Source organism: Cricetulus griseus, chromosome 6 (genome assembly GCF_003668045.3).
Source record: "Cricetulus griseus strain 17A/GY chromosome 6, alternate assembly CriGri-PICRH-1.0, whole genome shotgun sequence".
Classification (NCBI taxonomy): domain Eukaryota; kingdom Metazoa; phylum Chordata; class Mammalia; order Rodentia; family Cricetidae; genus Cricetulus; species Cricetulus griseus.
The window spans coordinates 604,631-622,809 of NC_048599.1; the positions used below are offsets into that span (position 1 = coordinate 604,631).

Here is an 18,179-nt window from a genome sequence, read left to right on the forward strand (position 1 = left end):
TAGCTTCCTGCTTCTCTTCCCACACTCTGAACTGTCCAGTCCTTATAAAATGTCTGACTCTGAGCTCTCCCTAAAGGAGTTCCCTAGTTCAGACACCAGGCCAGGTGCGGCTGGGGCTCTCTTGGTAGCCCTCTTAGTGGATGTGTTGGCAACCTTAATAAATCTAGTGGCAGTGGCACAAACGTGTGGATTCTTTTTTTTTTTTTTTCTTTCTTGTTTAAAATTTATTTATTATGTATGCAGTGGTCTGCCTGCATGTATTCCTGCAGGCCAGAAGAGGGCACCATACTTCATTACAGATGGTTGTGAGCCACCATGTGGTTGCTGGGTATTGAACTCAGGACCTCTGGAAAAACAGGCAGTACTGTTAACTGCTGAGCCATCTCTCTAGCCCCAAATGTGTGGATTCTCATTGAGGTTATCAGACTGTGTTTTCAGACTTCTGCAAGACCAGTCAGCAGCATCTGCCTGTAATTTTATGGGAAACATTGTGGAGAGACTTTATAGAGGGCAGAGAAAGACTGAGCACCCCTGAGTCCTACTCTGTCATTATGGCCAGCCCTGGAGCCTGTGTGCTGCAGAGCATACTAGAGCTAGAGAGTGAAAGTTACAACATTCTAATGTGGTTTCACAGGAGTCCTGAGTTTGGCACCTTAGAATCATTTCACAAGGGCTGTGGTAGAGTATTATCTCTCTTGAGTTGGTTTGGGGTAGGTATTCTCCACCAAGAGCCCAGGAGCTTCTGTGGTTTGAAGAGTTATGGGCAGCAAGGACATCTACTGTTCCGACTGTCTCAGAGATTCATACTCTTTGCAACGCCTTAGCTGAGGCATTCTGTGGAGCCAGTCTCCATGCCCATGCCCCCTCTGGGGTTTTATAGCCCCTTGGAACCCTGTCCTGTGCTCTGATTCAAGAATGCTTCTGGACAATGGAATTTTACCTCACTTGCTGGCAGGCATGGCCAGGTGTGAGAAAGTAGCAGCCCGTGAATTCTTGGGGGTGGGAGGTTCCTTAGGACCAGCTGCCTGCAGATTCAGATGCTGAGAGGGTCAGAATTCCTGTCACTCTTCCCATATCCGTCCTTGGAATTCCTTACCAATGGAGGCACCTGGCTCTAGGCCTCTCCTGCTTATGCATCTAAGCAGTATCCTTTCCTCTCTCTCTCAGCCCAGGGCTCCAAACATCCCAATGGTGGCCTTTGAAGATGGTCACCTGCTTGGACATAGGGGATCCCATGCTTTTGTGGCAGTGCAACATCTCTCTTCTGCACACAGCTCCATTCCACCATTGAGTTCCAGAAATGGGGTGCCTTCTGTCCTGCCTGGTATGAAGTGTAGGGTGGCTGTGGCCCTGGGTGCTTTCACCTTCCATCAGGCAGAGGGCACTGGGAAGAATCTTCCAAAGCCTATCCAGAAAACACAGTTGTCACTGAACATTTCAGTGGCTCAGGGGAAATAGGACAATCACAAGAGGAAACAACAGTCAGAACCTGGACTCCACAGTACCCACAAGTGGCTTTTGTGGGACTCAGAAGGGGAAAAAGAAAAGGAACTGAGACTAGATTTTTTCTTTTTTCTGTTTTTCGAGACAGGGTTTCTCTGTGTAGCTTTGGAGCCTATCCTGGCACTCTCTCTGGAGACCAGGCTGGCCTCGAACTCACAGAGATCCACCTGCCTCTGCCTCCCAAGTGCTGGGATTAAAGGTGTGCGCCACCAACACCCGGCGAGACTAGATTTTTTTCTAATGGCAGCTCTTAAGTAGCCAATGCGCATTGTAACATGCACCCATCTCACCCACATAGTGAACTTACAAATTAATAAGAAAAAGACCCTGAGTTGGGCAGTGGTGACGCACACCTTTAGTTCCAGCACTCAGGAAGCAGAGGCAGGCAGATCACTTTGAGTTTGAGGCCAGCCTGGTGGTCTACAGAGAGAGTTCCAGGGCAGCCAGGGCTACACAGAGAAATCCTGTCTCAATAACAAACAAACAAACAAAAAACAATAACAACAACAACAACAAAACAGAAAGAAAAAGAGAAAGGAAGGAAGAAAAGAGAGAAAGAAAAAGACCCTGAACCAACAAGATGGTTCAGCAAGTACAGGGACTTCCAAACTTGATGACCTGAGTCCAATCTCCAGGACTAACACTGTAGAAGAGAACCAATTCATATACTGTGCCCCTTTGACCTCCATAAGCATGTCATGACATGCACATTCACAATATATACACACAAAAAAATAAACAAATGTAATTTTTAAAGAAGATATTCTGTGTGTTTAGAAATAGCTGTGTTATATAGTATTGTGTCTATCATCTGCTGAGCCAAGAAACCCTGTGAGGGATTACATTGGATACAACTCCAGACTGACACCAGCTGTCAATCATATTTTTTTAAAGATTTTATTTATTATGTATACAACCTTCTGCTTCCATGTATATCTGCACACCAGAAGAGGGCAGCAGATCTCATTACAGATGGTTGTGAGCCACCATGTGGTTGATGGGAATTGAACTCAGGACCTCTGGAAGAGCAGTCGGTGCTCTTAACCTCTGAGCCATCCCTCCAGCCCTCAATCCTATTTTTAAATCATGATTATTTTGAGAAGTGAGTATGTTAACACAATGCCACAGGAACAAGATAGAGTCTGAGCTGAGCCTAGCCTGTTTGCTACAGGGGCCACCCCTGATCTCCCCAAAAGGAACCTCTCTAAGTGGTATCCTATTAGATTGCGGCTTTCCAGCTGGTCAGTTGTTGTTGATAGAATCTTGTCTAAACTCTGAATCCAATTCTGTCTTGAGGCTCAGGATTTAAGGGATTCCTGAAGTGGTACTGCCTGGCAGGGACTTGCCCCCATAGCTCTGTGGACTTGTTCCTGGTCACAACTAGACATCTGGTTCCAGGGAATGAGGAAATACCCTGACTGACCTTGTAGATATATCTGTCTCCTTAGGACCCAAACAGCCGCTGGGGATGCCAAGTAGGAATCATGTGCTAAAGAGGACACAGGCCTCTGCTCAGGTTTATGTGTGGACCTCCAGCCTAGTCCTTGGAAGGATGCCTGCTTTCCTCAACACAGGGAGAAGCATGAAAGTAACATCTTCTATGCTCTGGGAGGATGGGTCAGTCAGACGTAAGACACTGGAGGAAACAGAAACATGGGTATTATGCAGGAGAGGATGAGAGGAAAGGGATGCACTGGAACGTCATATAAAGATGGATCTGCCTGCATAGGTTCTAGGTATCAGTGCTGTACATCCCACAAAAGCATACCTAGTTCTGGCACAGCAGATCTGATCATAGGTCAGACCTTCTTAGTTATCATGTTAGGGAGTTGAGGGAATTTGGTAAGGTGTCAAGGGTAAGATTGTATTTGTGACAGTCACTATGTGGAGTCTCCAACAACAAACGGGGATGGGAATCCTTCAGACTGATTCCATTTTTCTTAGCAAAGAACATAAATAAAAGTGAGATCCCTATGGGAAGCTGGTTTGATGGGGGATGTCCTCATGTATATTTGATTCTCTTACTGGTTGATGAATAAAACACTGTTTGGCCAACAGAGGCAGGAAGATACGTGGGACTAAGAGACAGGGAGAATTCAGGGAAAGGTAGCCAGAAAGAGATGCAAAGAGACTCCATGTAGCCGCCAAAGGAGAAACAGGTCCGGGCATTCTCCGGTAAGCCAAGACCATGTAAAAATATATAGATTAGTAGTTATGGGTTAATAATTAAGACAGAGTTATCCAATAAAAAACCCTAGCCATTGGCCAACATTTTATAATTAATACGTCTCTGTGTGCTTATTTGGGACTGAGAAGGGCATTGGGACCCGGCGGGACAAGAAACCTCTTCAACATTGGTCAGGGTGCATGCATCACCTATCGCTGCATAACTTATCTCGCCAAGGAGCAACTAAAAACACCATTGTTGTCTTAAGTTTCCATAAGTACAGACGCAGTTGCTGAGCATCTATGAATTAGGCTACAGACAGAATCAACAGTCTCTGACCATCCTGAGGCTGCCCTGGTGCTAAGGGTCCCTTCCAAGAAGGACTACTTCACTTGTGCTAGCAGGACATGGGCCAACATTGAGTGCTTGACGCTAGAGAAAGTGATGGGAAAGAATATGCCTGAGCTTATTTCAGGGGTCACTCACTTCTGTTTTCCAGTACTGATTCAATAAGACTAGGCCGCACTCAAGAGAGTGTTAAAGATTTTTGTGGTCCTATTTTATTTTATTGTTTCTTAGACAAAGTTTCACTATATAGCTCTTCCAGACCTGGAACTCAGATCAGGCTGGTCTTCAACTCACAGAGATGCACCTGCTTCTGTCTCCCAGTTGCTGGGATTAAAGGCATGTGCTACTATCCCCAGATTTGTGGGTATATTTTAAAGACACTTCAAAACTGGGTGGCTGGGTGTGGTGGTGTACACCTTTAATCCCAGTACTCAGAAGGCAGAGGTAGATGGATCTCTGTGAGTTTGAGGGAAGTCTGGTCTATATAGCAAGTTCCAGGACAGCCAGAGCTATGTAATAGAGAGATCTTGCCTCAAAATGAAAGCTACTTCAAATGCTGTGATTGGAGTCACTACAGAAGTCTGCATGTATACCCCAACCTCTGTGCTGGAAACTTAATCCCAGGACAACAGTGTAGAAGGTTGGGCCTTTTGGAGAGCATTTATTTGACTCCTGGAGATTCTGTTCTTACCTGTTGATTAATGCTACTGTGAACAGGGCTTGCATCTCTCCTGTTCTTCTACAACAAAAGAGTACAATCTCAGGGCTGGAGAGATGGCACGGCATTTAAGAGCATTTGTTATTGCAGAGGACCCAGGTCTGACTCTCAGCACCCACATGGTGGCTTACAACCATCTATAACTCTAGTTTCTGGGGATCCAATGCCCTCTTCTGACTTCCATAGGCACAATGCACACACATGTTCCATATATATACATGCAGGCGAAATACTTCCATACACAAAATAAAATAGAATAAATCTGAAAAAAATACAGTCTTAGAGAATGCAGCTGTTATCTTGGCCATGTATTTCTCTACTTTTAGAACTGTAAGGGGGAAAAAACCAGGACAGATTGTTAGAGGACAACTTGAGGTGTTGTGGGGTATAAGTCACTGGAGAAGACTTATTGGACATAGGTTGAAAACTTTATTGAAAGTATTAGCTGGCCGTCGACTACACTGGATGTTTGGGATCCCAGTATAGCCCCACGCCTATCTCAGGGTGAGCTTTCAAGCACCAAAACCATATTTTGGGTTGACATAATTAACAAGAACAGTTAGCCAGAAGCAGAACTACAAAAGCCTAAAAGCAAGGTTAGTACATTTAGAAACTTTCCCAGAACTATGGATTTTGATGGATTAGGTTTTTGTTTTTGTTTTAGCAGGTGGTGCCTCCTATGTTCTGAGTCTTATAGCCTGGATGGGGCTTCCATTATGGAGTCCATCATGCTAAGGTCTGGGCTGTTACAGAGGGAATCAGTTCTCTCCTTCCGCCATGTGGGTCCCATGGACATTCAGGACATCTTTTTGTTTGTTATGTTTTTTTGAGATGGGTTCTCACTATGTAGTCCAGGCAGGCCGGATCTTCCTTGCCTTTGTCTCCTGGGTGTTGAGATTTTAGGCATGTGCCCACTATTGGCTTGAAAATGCATTTAATGTGCCCAAATTATGGATGACACAGCTTATCCCAACTGTGTGGGTTAATTCTGGTTGTCATCAGGAACTAGAATTGCCTAGAAGATGAGGTTTCTAGATTGAGTTAATTGAATTGCGAAGTCCCACCCCCCCAAATGTGAGCAGCACCTTTTTATGAGTTGGGGTCCTGGACTGAATTAAAAGGAGAAAGCAAACTGAACATCAGAATCCATCATTCTCTACTCCTGACTGTGGATGCTTAGCATGCATGAGGCCTTGGGTTTAATCCCCAGCACTGTAGAAAATGAAGTGAAACAAAAAATATTGAAAATCCTAACTCCATAATATCATTTCCATATAGGATAAAGTAATAAGTTGAGTTATAATAAGACTGGGGTCTGGAGAGATGGCTCAGTGGTTAAGAGCACTGACTGCTCTTCCAAAGGAACGGGGTTCAATTCCCAAAACCCACATGGCAGCTCACAATTGTCTGTAATTCCAGTTCCAGGGTATTTGATGTCTTCTTCCGCTCTGCAGATCCTGCACACACATAGGGCACATAATTAATACAAGCACATATAGACACACATACAAATAAATGATAAATATATTAAAAATAAATAGACTGGGGGAATGAGAGGATGGGAGGGCGAGGGAACTAGGATTGGTATGTAAAATAATTATAATTGGTATATAAAATTATTTTTAATTTAAATAAAAATTAACAATAAAAAAGAAAAAATAACAAGACTAAGCTATAGCCTGCCCCAATATAAGCTTGGAACATTTAAGTACTCAGAAAATTGAATACATATTATATGTGTGGCATTTTGCATCAATGAAAAGATAAATTTTGTTAATTATAAAAATGTCTGTGTATGTTTCTGAGTGCAGGTGCACATGCACAGACATAGAGGCCAAAGGGCAACTTCTGGCTCTTGGACTTGTTTGTTTTTTGAGTCAGAATCTCTTTTGTTGTTTGTCGTTGCACTGCATACTCCAAGCCAGTTGGCCTGCAAATTTTCTGAGGATTCTCCTGTCTCCACCTCCCACCTTCATGCACCTGTGTGTCTTTGTATGTGGGTTTCAAGGACTAGCCATCAGCAATGTATTGTGCTTTTACCTACTGAACCATGTCCCTTGTCCTTTTGTTTTCTCTCACCCTTAATATTTTTGTTACTTTTGTTTATTGTGTGTGTACAAGAGCACAGCATGTCACACGTGGGGAGGTAAGAGGACAACTTGCAGGAGCTAGCTTCCTCTTTCTATCATGTGGGTTCCAGGATCAAGCTCAGACCCTCAGGCTTAGCAGCAGGTGCCTTCCCAATGATCCATTTTACCAACCCTTTACCCTCCCTTTGAGACAGGGTTTTCCTACTGTGTAGTCCAAGCTGGTCTTAAACTTTTATTTAGCCAAAACTGGCCTCAGATTTATGATCCTCCTGCCTTAACCTCCCAAGTGCTGGGATTATAGCCACCAAGCCTTGAATTAAAGGGCCAACCCCTCAGCACACACTGAGGATAGAACCTAGGGACTCTCACATGCTAGGTAAGAAAAAAAAATCTGGTATATGTATCACAGTTTATTTTTTTTAACTTTTATTATTTTCTTTTTTTTGGAAGTCTACTTTTTAAATTTTTTTTTATTAGTTCAAATTAGGAACAAGCTTGTTTCACATATCACTCCCTTCTCCCTCTCCCTCTCCTCACTCCCACCCCTCCTCCCCCACCCCGACCTAACCCCCACCCCATCCAACCTTCACTCCCCAGGCAGGGTAGGGCCCTCAATGGGGGCTCCCCAAAGTCCACCACATCATCCTAGGCGGGGCCTAGGCCCTTCCCCATGTGTTCAGGCCAAGGGTGCATCCCTTCACTTGGGATGGGCTCTCAAAGTCCCTTCTTGCACCAGGGAAAAATACTAATGCACTACGAGGGGCCCCTAGAGTGCAGAGGCTTCCTCATTGACATCCATGTTCAGGGGTCTGGATCAGTCCTGTACTGGCCTCCCAGACAGCAATCTGGGGTCGATGTGCTCCCCCTTGTTCAGGCCAGCTGTTTCTGTGGGTTTCACCACCCTGGTACCGACCCCTTCGATCTTCGTTCCTCCCTCTCTGCAACTAAGTTCTAGAGTTCAGTGTATATCTGTGGATGTCTGTCTCTGCTTCCATCAGCCACTGGATGAGGGCTCTAGGATGGCATAAAAAGTAGTTATCAATCTCATTTTAGGGGAAGGGCGTTTAGGCTACCCTCTCCACCATTGCCTGGATTGTCAGTTCGTGTAACTTCTATTATTTTCAAAATAAATTTTTGTTTTGTTTTTCGAGACAGCATCTATGTATGTCTGGCTATCTTGGAACTATGTAGACCAGGCTGGCCTTGAACTCCCAGAGATCTGCTTGCCTCTGCCTCCTGAGTGCTGGGATCAAAGGTGTGCACCACCATGCCTAGCCTTTAACTCTTTACAAAAGATTATATTTTTATTCATGTATATGTATGTGTGTATATTCTAAGAGTATGCACATGTAAGTGCAGGTACCCAAAGAGGAACGCTGAGGGCATTGGATCTCCTGTGGCAGGAGTTACAGGCAATTGTAGGCCACCTGATGTGAGTGCTGGGTGCTTTGCAAGAGAAGCAAGCTTTCAAGTAACCTCATGTCATCTCTCCAGTCTCCTATTTTCAAAACTCTTTAAAATGGGGTTTAAGCTTCACAATGTTCATTGAAGAAAGTAGGATAAGGCAGTATCTTTTGACATTAGTCTCTTTCTCTATGTACAACCTAAAGTGTGTTAACTCATTTTAGATTACTGAAGACAGATAGGCCATGACAGGGTCTTTCCTCAGGAGCTCACTGGCTGTGTTGAAGCACCAGGCTGACTTCAAAACCACAGTGATAGGACTGCCTCTTCCTCCTGAGTGTTGGGATTAAAGGTGTGCACTGCTATACCCAGCCCATCATTTTAATAGTTGCAAAATTATCTATTTTGTTGGTGTAATAAAACTTCAAGGATGTCGGATAGTGGTGGCACACACCTTCAATCTCAGCACTCTTGAGGCAGGCAGAGCTCTGTGAGTTCAAGGATAGCCTGGTCTACTGAGCAAGTTCCAGGACAGGCTCTAAAGCTACAGAGAAGCCCTGTCTTGAAAAGCCAACCACCCCCCAAAAAAAACAAACCTTCAAGGAAAAACTCAGTTTGAGATAAATTCTAAACTTTTGGTTTCGACAGGGTTCATTACCATGTAAATTTTTTTTTTTTTTTTTTTTTTTTGAGACAGGGTTTCTCTGTGTAGCTTTGTAGACCAGGCTGGCCTCGAACTCACAGAGATCTGCTTGCCTCTGTCTCCCGGGTACTGGGATTAAAGGTGTGTGCCTGGCTTCCCTGATAATTTTTTATGGACAACTGGAGATACAGTTGAGTGGTAGAGTATGCTTAGCATGTTTGGGGTCCTCCTAGGTATGGCGCTGTCTTTTGTCTCCTCACTAATGGCACTTACATTAAGACCATGTTCTGTTAGAATGTCTAGAATTATTTTTTTTTAATTTTTACATTTTGTATACATTTGTGTGTGTGTATGTATATGTGGTGGTGGGAGCTTGTTAGTGCCACTGCAATGCGTAGAGGTCAGAAGACAGCTTATTGGAGTCAGTTCTCTTCTTCCATCATATAGGAGTTGGTGACCAAATTCAGGAAGCATCTTCACCAGCTGAGCCATCACGACAGCTCATGACAGTTAATCTTTACCATCAACTGGATTAGATTGAGAGATATCTAGGAGATCAGTAAAACACACCTCTGGTGTGTCTAAAGGACATTTCCAGAGACAAATTGTGATGACTTTGCCTTAATCATGGTTTAATATATAGCTTTTTAAACTGTGAGTAGTGGACTTATATATGGTAGAGTAACAGAATGTGTGGACCACAAATTCTTTGGTAACAGTAAAAGGTTTCTGAATGTGTAATGACCAAAATTAATTCAAACTAAAAGGCCTAATGAACCCAAATTGTTTCTGGTGATACTCTCTCATATTATATCCTGAGGTTTTGCTTGTGCCTTCATTCTTACAACTTGAACACTTTGCACTTGTGTGCCATAAAGCCACACAAAACAGCAATGAACCCTGCCTGAAAAGACTTCGGCTAGACTTGAGACTACTGTATGGTATGCATTACCTTGTTTTTATTGCACATACAAAGTTTTCTGCCCTTATAGAAAAATAATGGTTTAATTATGGAAGATGAATTTTTAATATTTTTCTACTCCTTAGTATGTATCATATTTGTGTATCTTTGGATTTTACTTTTAGAATGCTTGACTTTTTAAATTGCTATATGTGTTGTCTCAACCTCATTAAGTTGAACATGTTTTAAGTCTCTCTGAATCTTATGCTTGTCTAGAGCAGTATTTTCAGCCCAAAATTTCCCAGAGGGGTATATGGAGTCATTTCTGGGTCAGAGCATGGTCTTCTGGGGAACATGCTTTCCAGTTGGCACCTCACCACACAAGTATTGGTCTTGGAGAAACATAACCATCTATTTAACTAGGATTGGTAAAGCAGTGGGAGACTTGGGTTCTAAATTGGGTTTTCCGTTTTCATCCCACACTGCTTATATTCTCCAAGGCTTTCTTTGAATACCACCTAATTCTTCACTTTCTTTTACAACCATAGCCTTTCCTACTTCTGTACCTCTCCCCAGCTATGTACTTTGTTGACCTCTCATGAATTCCTACAGTCTGATTTACATAAAATCTGAGCAACTGGCTCTGGTGTTCATTAAATATGTTTTTGGTGACCTAGATGTAGTTTGGTGGTAGATCAAGTAAGTGTTCAATGTGCACTGAGGCAGTGGGTTCAGTCCCTGGTGTTAGTGTGTACACAAACACAGAGGCACCAGAAAAAGTATAACCTTTTTGGAAGCTACAATACATAGAACAGTTTAAAAAGTAGGACAGTAATCCCACATATCATTTATCCAGCTTCCCCTAATGCAACTATCTTAACATAGCAACAGGGTTTCTGTGTAACCCTGGATGGCTGTCCTGGAACTTGCTCTACAATCTAGGCTGGCTACCCAGTTCAATGTCTTTATAAAGTGGGAGTTTTAGGCTTTATCCAGATGGGCCCAATATACTCACAAGGGTCTTTAAAAGTCAGTAAGGGTGCAGGGCAGGGGTGGCTCACACCTTTAATTCTAGCACTCAGGAGGCAAAGCAGGCAGATGTCTGTGAGTTCAAGGCCAGCCTGGTCTACAGATGAAGTTCCAGGACAGCCAGGGCTACACGGAGAAACCCTATCTCAAAAAAAAAAAAAAAGAAAAAGAAAAAAAAACAAACAAAAGCAAAAACAAAAAAAGTAGGTAAGGTGTTGCTGGGTCCTAATGGCTCCTTCAGAGGAGGAGGTGAGAAGATGAAGTGTCAATAGCACAGACACTGGGAGTCAGATAAAAGCAAACAGCAGACTCATTTATTCATCAATGGAGAGAGCCTTATATACCCTCCTCTCAGCACCAGGCTGCAACCAGATCCATTGACATTGCTTGGTGGCCCTCATTGGCAAGGCACTATCAGGACCTAAGGCTGACTCAAGGTTAGCTCATCTCTCAGTCTAGAGGTAAGAGAGACAGGAAGGCTAGCTTTAAAGATGAAAGGTCAGAAACCAAGTCCCTCTGGAAGCCATGGGAGGCAGGAAATGGTTCCCCTTTGCTTCATCTGGAAGGCACTGGTCCTGTAGCACATGGTCTTCAGCTCACTGAACTTGGGTTGGGCTTCAGTTCTGGTCTTCAGAGGAGTAAGAGAATAAACTCAAGTGTTTGCTTGAGACAGGGTCTTGTTATGGAACCCAGATTGCCACTTCCCTCTCAATCTTGCTTCCTCCGTCTCCTAGGTATAGGGATTATAGGTGTGTGATATGCCTGACCTAAGCTGTACTTTTAACGCACTAAATTTGAGGTGGGTATTTTTGCTTGTTTGTTCTTTGAGACAGGGTTTCTCTGTGTAGCCTTGGCTGTCCTGGAACTCTCTCTGTAGAACAGGCTGGCCTTGAATTCACTGAGATCTGCCTGCTTCTGCCTCCTGAGTTCTGGGATCAAAGATGTGTGCAGCCACCACCTGGCTTGGTAATTTTTTTTTTTTTTAAACAGTAGTAATAGAAAGTATTTTAAGGGAGATATCCTGAGAACTTGTTTTACCTCAAACTTTCATTCATTACATTTCTTTTTTAAATATTTATTTATTTTATGTATATGAGTGACCTATCTTCATGCATACTGGAGAATCAGATCCCATTATAGATGGTTGTAAGCCACTGTATGGGTGCTGGGAATTGAACTTGAGATCTCTGGGAGAGGAGCCAGGGCTCTTAACCACTGAGCCATCTCTCCAGCCCTCATTCATTAATTTTCAAATTACCACAAGTAACAGGTTTTTTTTGTTTGTATTTCCCATTATATTTATTATTCAAAACTCTACTGTAGGGGGAACTATCCTGTCTCCCCTTTACTTATGAAGTATTTGAACCTACACAGCCTCCTGTTCTGTGGGCAACACAATTATTATGAGTTGGTGCTCACATGGATTAAGCTCTGACAGGTGGAGAGTTTTTGAGCTACTCTATTCCCTGAGAAGGCCTATCTGTTTTGGGAGTATTTCCTTAATTGCTGGGAACTCATTTAACATTGGCTTAGATCACTGAGGGTACGGCAACAAAAATAACCATACAGTAGGTGGCTTATAAATGATCTAAATTTATCACTCCCAGTTCTGGAGGATGGCAGTGCAAGATTAAGGCATGGCTTAATACACGAAGAGGACTGCTTCCTGCCTCAGACATGGCACCTATCACCTCCTCAAACCCCTAGTTCCTACTGTTTTCTTAGGGAGTTAGGAATTGATATATAAATGGGGGTGGGATGGGTGGGCCATAGACATGTCTCAATACCAGCTGATAACACCCTTCCTTTCCTCCACAGACAGGATGGGCTATGCTCAGATGAGGGTTGCCCAAAGCAGAACTAATCTCAGGCGTTGGTGATTAGAATCTGAGTCTGAGCAGGTGGGAGAAGCTGATTTTTACATCTGCTAAATCCTGCAGGAAGAGATTAGGTGTGTGTACCTTTAATTAGGGTGGTGGTATTCCTTTACTCCATTTTCAGCTCCCCTGAACAAATGCTCAGACTGGGCACCAGTTCATTCCACTTTACCTACTGGTAGCAGCAAAAACCTACTTACAGACATTAAGGCTCATGCAGGCCTGATCTCCATCCTCACTTCATTAGCATTTATTTCTGCAGTGACAAACTCGCGTATTTATCACATTAGTAACCAAAATCACTTCAGAAACGAAAGCACAATCCTCTTAAGACTCAAGGGCAGGCAGAGCAGGGGCCCTGAAACCTTTGATTGAACTCTAGCGACCACACTCTGAGAGCTTAGGAGAGGTGACCCAATGCTTAGAATTGGCTCTCTCAGTCTGTAGGAAGCAAGGGATGGCTGGGAAAGAAAGGGTTTTATTGCCAAGACCACAATGTCTAACACGCTGGCCAGGCTCTACCAGGGCCAAGATAAACACGGCTCAGGTCACTAGGGCCTAATGCTGTGTTACCTTTGAACCACACAAGAACTGCTTGTCATTGGCTCTCAACTGCATGAACTTAATGTTGGCTGAGGGATGCTTATGTTCTGGAAAACCCAGATATCTTAAATACTAGACCTTTCCCAAGTTAGAAAAAAAAAATAAAAGCAGCAATTCTTTAGGTATCCAAGACACTCTATGAGACTTTTATGGCTCCAAGATACCCGAGACACTTGGCTTTTATTAACTTTCATTTAAAACTTTAGAATAATGGGCCAGGCATGATGGCACATGCCTTTAATTTCAGAACTCGGAACGCAGGCAGATCTCTGTAAGTTCCAGGTCAGCCTAGTTAGTCTACTAGCGAGTTCCTGCCTGTTTGGACTACCGGATGCAATGGCCGGTTGGTCAACCGCAAGAAAACACCGATCCACAATGAGCAGGTTGAGAAAGCAAATTCGCAAAGCCTTCAATTTCAAAAAAGAAAACACGATTCGGCCCGAAATGGGCAAGAACTGCCGCACTCGATGGTCGAGGCTGGGTGGCAGAGCACACACCTGGGAGGCACGGTTCCCTGGTGGAGCCCACACCCGGACTACAAACCAGACGACGCCAACCTGAGCTTGAGTCACCGACACCTCTAACCACCCGGCACACAGGCAAGGCCACACACGCAGGCGCGCCAGGGCCCTTCGGGTGCTATCTCACCACGCCATCCGCTTCCGCGCCAGGCGCCAAATAAGTCTCCAAACCCGCCCGACCCGTGCGTGCGCGGCCTTGGTGTCTGCGTCACTGGGAAGCGCGCGCCCGCGCCGCCGCCGCCGCCGCCGCCGCCGCCGAATCCCCAACAAGGAGCGAAGCCTGCGGCCGCCACCGCCACCACCCGCCGCCGCACCCGTCACAGCCGGGCGCCAGAGCAGGCCGGTGTGGGCCCAGGTAAGCGGCTTCGGCGTGCCCGCGCACCCCCGCGGCGAAGCTTCTCGCGCCGCTCACGCGCCGCCGTCCAGTCAGGGGTCCCTGCGGAGCGTCAGGACGTTACGGCGGGGGGAGGGGAGGTCGGGGGAGGGGCGCGGGCGCGCGAGGGCGGCGCGGCGTCAGGCGCGGCGGCGTCAGGCGGGCGGGCGGGCGGCGCGGGCCCCTGGCGGGAGGGTTCGCGAAGGCGGCTGTGCTTCCGGCCTCCATCTTGGCTTCGCCTGAGGCAGGGTTGGATCGTCAGGCAAAGCCGAGGCGGAAAGGGACGGTGGGGTGGGGGTAGGCGGGCGTGGTGTGGCTTGGGATCCATCGGTGGGCGCCAAATGGATCGGGTCCCCGAGGGAGGGTGGGACGACTCACGGGTGGGGAATTCGTGCCGGCGTCCGCCCTGCGGCGGCCCCTTTATTGATGGGCCGACTCCCTTGGCTTGGGACAGAATCCACAGAGACCCACGAGCGTAATTGGAAGGGAGTCGTCATCAGTGGAACCAGTGGGAGGAACCACGTCACTGTGGACTGTTGGTGGGAACTACATTAGGGACCCAATTGTAGAACTGTGTGGTCGGTGGGAACTGTGTTGCATAAGAACTCATCGGCAGGAATTGAATGGGTAATCTTAGAGGTGGGCACCGAATCAGTTTGGCCCATTTTTAGTCACGATTGGGTACATCTTTAGCTATTACTTAGTTGATAACTTTTTTTTTTTTTTTTCTGATCCGGGTCTCCTCCTTGCCAACGTTTCAAATACGACAGTTTCAGTCACATTATAGTTAAAATTAAATGTATGACTGCCTGCTTAGCTTGCTTGTTTTTTTTTTTTTTTTTTTTTAATAGGAAGTATGTGAAAGTTTTTTGGAAGACACCCTGAAGTACACATGCATACATACTTACATACCATTTGGATGTATGTAAAATGCAAAGAACAAATGTGTGTCAGAGCGATTCAGAGCACCAAGGAAAACAAATTCGAACCTAGGCCATAGATTGATTGACCCACTTTTTTTGTTGTTGTTTTGTTTTTTGAGACAGGGTTTTCCTGTGTTGCCCTAAAACTCGATTTATAGACCAGGTTGGTCTCAAACTCAGAGATCTGCTTGCTTCTGCCCCCAAGTGCTGGGATTAAAGGCGTGCGACACCACCACCACCACCACCACCACCACCACCACCTGGTAGACACAACCTATTTTATGGTACGCCTAGAAAAGGAGGATATTTAAGTGTTCCTTCAGTGCTAGGGGACAAGCTCACATGGATTGGGCCTGCCATAAGGTGAAGTTTACTGGTGTCTGCCCTCACTCCATTCCTCCTCCTCTTCCTTACCTCCCTTAACTGTCTTTATTGCTAGGAGGCTGAGGCAGGTGGATCTCTGAGTTCAAGGCCAGCCTGTTGTACAGATCCAGTATCAAGACAGCCAGGGCTACATAGAGAAACCCTGTCTCAAACAAACAAAAACCTAAGACTGGCCAGGAAATAATCCAAGATCTTTTATTGCTTACTTATTTTGGGGGCAGGGTCTTTCTGTGTCCTGACTGTCCTGGAACTCACTATGTAGACCAGACTGGCCTCAAAACTCAGAGAGATCTGCCTGCCTCTGCCTTCTAAATGCTGGAATTAATGGCATGCACCACTGTGCCCAGCTCCAGGATGATCTTGATGTCTTGTTGTAGCCATATCATCATTCCTCCTGCCTCAGCCCAGTGCTGAAATTATAGAACATAGTATATATATTGTTGTTTTGTGATAGGATCATGCTGCTATGTAGATTTGGCTGACGTGAAACTTGGAGCAATCCTGCATCAGCCTCCTGAGTGCTGGGATTATAGGTGTGTACCACCATGTCCTATTTAATGCAATATTTTTTTAGATGGAATTTTTAAGTACTTTATTTGTTTATTTTTATGTGCATTGGCATTTTGCTTGCATTCAGGTGAGCTGCCATGTGGGTGCTGGGTCCTCTGGGAGTAGCCAGTGAAGGGCTGGGAGTAGCCAGCCCTTCAATGCAATTTTTTTTTTTTTTTTTTTTTTTTTTTTTCTTTTGGTTTTTTGAGACAGGGTTTCTATGGCTTTGGAGGCTATCCTTCCTGGAACTAGCTCTTGTAGACCAGGTTGGTCTCGAACTCACAGAGATCCACCTGCCTCTGCCTCCCGAGTGCTGGGATTAAAGGCATGCACCACCAACGCCCGGCAATTTTTTTTTTTAAGTGAAATTTAAAGCCTAATGATAGTGGCACACGCCTTAACTCCCAGCTCTTGGGAAGCAGAGGCAGATGGATCTCTGTGAGTTCAAGGCCAGCCTGGTCTACAGAGCGAGTTCTAGGATTGCCAAGGCTACATAGAAAGACCCTGTCTTAAAACAAGAAACAAACAAACAACCAGGGGGGTCAGGGGGAAGAAAAGAAAAAGAAAAAAGAAAGAAATTTAAAGAGTTGAGGCTTTCTGGGCATTGGTGGCTCACGCCTTTAAACCCAGCACTCGGGAGGCAGAGGCAGGTGGATCTCTGTGAGTTTGAGACCAGCCTGGTCTACAAGAGCTAGTTCCAGGACAGCCTCCAAAGCCACAGAGAAACCCTGTCTCGAAAAACCAAAAAAAAAAAAAAAAAGTCTTTGCTTACTCTCAACCACTACATTACTGAAAAACTTGGTTTCAGAAATAGGAAGTCTGCCCATGTACATGGATTCCTTGTAGCTTTTCTTCCTGAGAAGGTTGTCTCTACAGATCTAGATTGGCCTAACCTGATGATAAATGATAAATGATGTTTTGAATTATTTTTCTCAGTGTTGGAGATGGAACTTATGGCTTCCTGCAGGGCTTCACAAGTACTCTGACACTGAATTTTGAATCAAGAAAGAGAAGTGCTGCCTCATCCATTGTTTCTAGTTATCAATATCCTTAGTATCCTGTGCTTAGGTCTATTCTGTTGGGGCTGGGGAAAAGGCTCAGTGGGTAAAAATGCTTGTTTTGCAAGTGTGAGAACATATGTTCAAATCCCCAGAACTAACACAAATGCTGGACATACAGCAGGAGTGTCTGTAATCCTATTACAGGGAAATGGGAAATGGAGACCCCTGAGAAGAACTCTGAGAAACTCACATGCTGGCCTAGCATATGAAGCTGTGAAAACAAAGAGATCCTGTTCTGAAACAAAATGGAAGTTGAGGGCCAACACGTCTGACCTGTGCACAAGCAATGTGGCACACTGCTTTCATGCTCTGCTCTCCCCAACACCAAAGCAAGATATATGCTACATATGTGTCCAGTGTGTTCTCTGTAGGAAAATCACTGTGTTTCCTTGTGGATTTGGCTCTGAATGATTTTCCTTCTTATTCTAACTCAGCCAAATGTACATCTGGGCAGCTGAACTGTGGCAGGGCACATTCTTACCAGCCTGTGATTATTTTGGAAAGTGGTCCCTAGTTTCTTCTTTTTCTTTGTGATTGTTTCCTTGCCACAGTCATTGCTTTTAGTCAGCCTATATTTCCTAGTTCCTTGGATGTTTGGGTCAAGGGTAGTACAGGGACTGGATGCTGGTGTTTGGCAGCCCAGAAATCCTAACCTTTACTTCCCTTTGGCCCTTGGGAATCCTCTGAAGATCAGGTCCTGCCCAGAACCAAAATCATTGATTGTTATGTTTTCAGGGAGGAAATAAACTAGGGGAATCTGAAAACTTGCATTCTTCTCCCCAGCAGAAATTCATAAAGAGCCTTCAAGTGCTGAGGCTTGGAGCCAGGTGTGGTGGTGCTCATCAGTAATTCTAGCACTCAAAAGGGTGAGGCAGGAGGATCATAGGTTTGAGGCTAATTTGGGTAACATAACAAATCCTGTCTTTTAAAAAAGTGCTGGTGATATAAGGGCTGGATATATAATTTAACAAAGAATTTATGCTCTCTAAGGGGATGTGTTGTGACTGGCTGTTTGGTTAGTTGGTTATATTACCAAAGGCTTAATTGTAGAGGGTGGAATCTGAGAACTGCTTCTGTCCTTGGAC

General features: G+C 44.9%; 1 protein-coding gene and 1 long non-coding RNA gene across 4 annotated transcripts in view; one reads left to right on the forward strand and one right to left on the reverse strand.

Moving 5' to 3' along the window:
• Positions 1-29: 29 nt before the first annotated feature.
• On the reverse strand, positions 30-14,062 carry LOC118239047. 2 transcript variants are annotated; one of them, XR_004770448.1, is made up of 5 exons: positions 13,932-14,062; positions 6,138-6,193; positions 2,927-3,139; positions 1,213-1,405; positions 30-468 (listed from the first exon to the last, which is right to left on the reverse strand). It is a non-coding gene; the product is annotated as an uncharacterized LOC118239047 (long non-coding RNA). The 2 variants fall into 2 exon arrangements; XR_004770447.1 differs by having other exon boundaries at positions 30-1,405.
• The window catches only part of Gmeb2 (glucocorticoid modulatory element binding protein 2), a 41,161-nt gene continuing 37,007 nt past the window's right edge, over positions 14,026-18,179 (forward strand). Inside the window, exon 1 of one of the 2 annotated variants that reach the window (XM_027419947.2) lies at positions 14,026-14,159. The gene's annotated coding sequence lies outside the window, so the exon portion shown is untranslated. The remainder of the gene's footprint in view (positions 14,160-18,179) is intronic. The other variant, XM_027419948.2, reaches the window with a different exon arrangement.